At 34.3% G+C, this 3,380-nt stretch overlaps 1 pseudogene; it reads right to left on the reverse strand.

Moving 5' to 3' along the window:
• Positions 1–2,494: 2,494 nt before the first annotated feature.
• On the reverse strand, positions 2,495–2,783 carry LOC112825239 (small ubiquitin-related modifier 2 pseudogene; annotated as a pseudogene).
• Between the last annotated feature and the right edge of the window lie 597 nt (positions 2,784–3,380).

Consider the following 3,380-nt stretch of genomic DNA (forward strand, 5'->3'; position numbering starts at 1 on the left):
ACCAATGCAATAAAGCAAGTAAAAGAAGTAATGGAAAAGAGGAAATATAATTGTCATTCTAGATGATATAAATTTGCATGAGAAGAACAAAGAATCTATTCTAAATTATTAAAATAAATAAGTAAATCTAGTAAGTTCACTGTATAAGAAAATTAATTGTATTCCCATTAATCAGTACAATTGGAAATTGAATTTTTTTAAAAAGTCCTATTAACCATTGCATCAAAAAATATAAGATACCTAGGAATAAATCTAAATGTTTTATAAGACTCCAGAAAGAAAACAAATCATTACAGGGATATTTAGGATTTTAAAATTAATATTGAGATAAGAGCACCAAATTGGAAAATATTGATGGAGAAAATTGGAGGACTTAGTCTATGGCATATATAAAATTAATGTAAAGGCATAATAAGTAAGATTTTGTTATATTGTTATAATATTAGCTAAAACAATACAGTATTATAGAGTCCAGAAATCGATGCACATAAAACAAAAACTAACTGAAGAATAATAGGGGAAAAGATGACCTTTCTAATAAACAACTTAAGTATCTATTAATAATAGAATAGGTCTAAAGATAGGTGTATTAATAGAATGAAATATTATACAACATAGTGGTTCTGAAAGGGTGGTTAGGGGTACCTTAAGAGTCCCTGAGGCTCTTGCAGGTGATCTACAAAGGGAAAATTGTCTTGATAATAATACCAAGATATATGTGCCATCTGCACTGTTATTCTCTCACAAGTGTTCAGAGTATTATTCCACTTATATGAAGTTCAAGACCAGGTGAAATTAATCTCATAGGGCAAAAATAAGAAATTAGTTGTATCCAGGGATACAAGTGGAAGAGATATGAGGGATGACAGATTTAGTACAGTTTCTGTTCCCCATTTTAGTTTACCTTTAAGAAATTACACTTATAGAGCTTCTGTAGTGTCAAAGAATATCCATAATAATCTGAAAAGGACATTTTCTAAGTCCTTTTCCATTAAAATATCACCCATTTTTCAATTATAAGTTTTAAAAAATTCTCGGGTGTTTATCCAAAGAATACAAAAACACTAATTTGAAAGGATATACGCACCCTTATGTTTACTGCAACATTATGTACAACAACCAAATTATGGAAGCAGCCCAAATGTACATCAAAAGATGAATGGATAATGAAGATGTGATATGTATATAAAGGAGTATTATTAGACTAGAAAACGAGTTAAATCTTGCCATTTACAGCAACATGTATTATGGATCTAGAGAGTACAACACTAAGTCAGAGAAATACAAATACCATATGACTCTACTCAGATGTGGAATTCAAGAAACAAAATAAATGAACAAAGAGGAAAAAAGACGAATAAGAAGACAGGCTTTTAACTATACCAAACAGATGGTTACCAGAGGGGAAGTGGGTGGGAGGGATGAGTGAAATAGGTGAAGGGGATGAAGAGTACATTTATCCTGATAGCACTGAATAATATATAGGATTGATGAACCATTATATTGTCCACCTGAAACTAATATAATACTGTATGCTAACTATACTGGAATTAAAATTTAAATAAATAAATAAAGTTTTAGAGGATTCTTGATTACTATTTTCAGGAAATAAATAGAGCCTTTTAGGATTAGAAACATCAACTTCATTTCCTCTTCATTACTCCTCTTTTCCATTTTTTTTTTTCATTTTAAACAAGAAGTTTATTTAAACAACAAGATGCTTGGGCGCCTGGGTGGCTCCGTTGGTTAAGCGACTGCCTTCGGCTCAGGTCATGATCCTGGAGTCCCTGGATCGAGTCCCGCATCGGGCTCCCTGCTCAGCAGGGAGTCTGCTTCTCCCTCTGACCCTCTTCCCTCTCGTGCTTTCTATCTCTCATTCTCTCTCTCTCAAATAAATAAGTAAAATCTTTAAAATAAATAAATAAATAACAACAAGATGCTTGACTTGAAGGGAAAACTATCTAGGATTCATTTCTTTTAGAGTAATTTATCCCTACTTGAAGATAGATTGCCCTACATGTTAACAGCTACAAACAAAAAAGTTATAAAATTGTCCTTGGTTTTACAATGATAAATGAAAAACATTAAAATTCTCCAATCGAACAAGGTATGCAAGGATTTTTGTGTTGTTCTTTTTTTGTTAAACTGTGAGAGCAAAATAACTTACTGGAATATAAAGACAAGAGCTGACTGAGCATGCCACTAATGGAAAGAGGTGGTATTTTCACAGAAGCAGTATTTTCCCCCATCCCTTCTCCATTTGATGTCGATCAAAACATACCATTGGCCATTTAGTTAAAAAAAATGCAATATGCTTGTGCACATACACAGTTACTTTATGTACAATAAAGGAATGGGGAAGGAGAAAATGAAAGAATAGAGAAAACTATACTGTAGTAGTCAGGATGTGGTAGAACCAAATTGCAGCTTTCTAATTGAGAATGTCTCCTTGCTGGAGGAACAGAGTTCTGGAGTAAAGTAGCAGGTTCCCTTTTTAGTAGACACCTTCTGTCTGCTGTTGGAACACATCAATTGTATCTTCATCCTCCATTTCCAACTGTACAGGTGTGTCTGTTTCATTGATTGGTTGCCCATCAAATCGGAATCTGATCTGCCTCATTTGACAAACTCTCTCGTTCACAATAGGCTTTCATTAGTTTACTAAGTGGTATATGCCTCTTAATCTTAAACTGCACCACAGAGCCATCCTGCCCCGCCACCTTCAAATTAATATGATAGTTGTTCTCAGTCTTGACTCCTCCCTTGGGCTTCTCATCGGCCATGGCAAGCGCCCGAGCCTCCTCAGCTGCCACTTCGCAAAAGAGGTACCAGGTCCGCACTGAAGGAGCACACAAGCAGCACCAGGAGGGGCAGAAGAAGGAGGCGGCAGCGGTGGAGGAGGGAGAGCCTCTTTTCCATATTTAATCATAGGTAGAGACTAAAATGTATTACTAAAGCTCTTATAATTTTTCATTATTTGTCCTTTAACCATTCTGTTATCTGAATTAATAAAGCAATCTTTTTTTTTTTTCAAATTCAACTTCAGACTGGTTACACAAACTGATCTCACTTGAGATGCTTACCAGCAGTGGAGATAGTATTTCAGTACAATCAAAGATTAGCTGTGGAACACATGAAAAAACCTCAAGTTTTCCAGATCCTAGTACAAAGATGTCAAGGAGAATAAACTAGGGTCTTGGAGAGAAATAAGAGATTAACTGATGCTGGGAATGAATAAGAAATATTTTTATCTCCTACTATGTACAGAAACTGTCTAAATTTATATTAATGTTGAAAATAACACTGTGAAATAGGTGATATATTTTTTCCTGTTGGAATTTGTCAAAGAGGCTTTCATATAACTATCAATGATCTAACCA

This window comes from Callorhinus ursinus, unplaced genomic scaffold (genome assembly GCF_003265705.2).
Source record: "Callorhinus ursinus isolate GAN/ISIS: 27379988/994484 unplaced genomic scaffold, GSC_fseal_2.0 scaffold12, whole genome shotgun sequence".
NCBI classification, from domain to species: domain Eukaryota; kingdom Metazoa; phylum Chordata; class Mammalia; order Carnivora; family Otariidae; genus Callorhinus; species Callorhinus ursinus.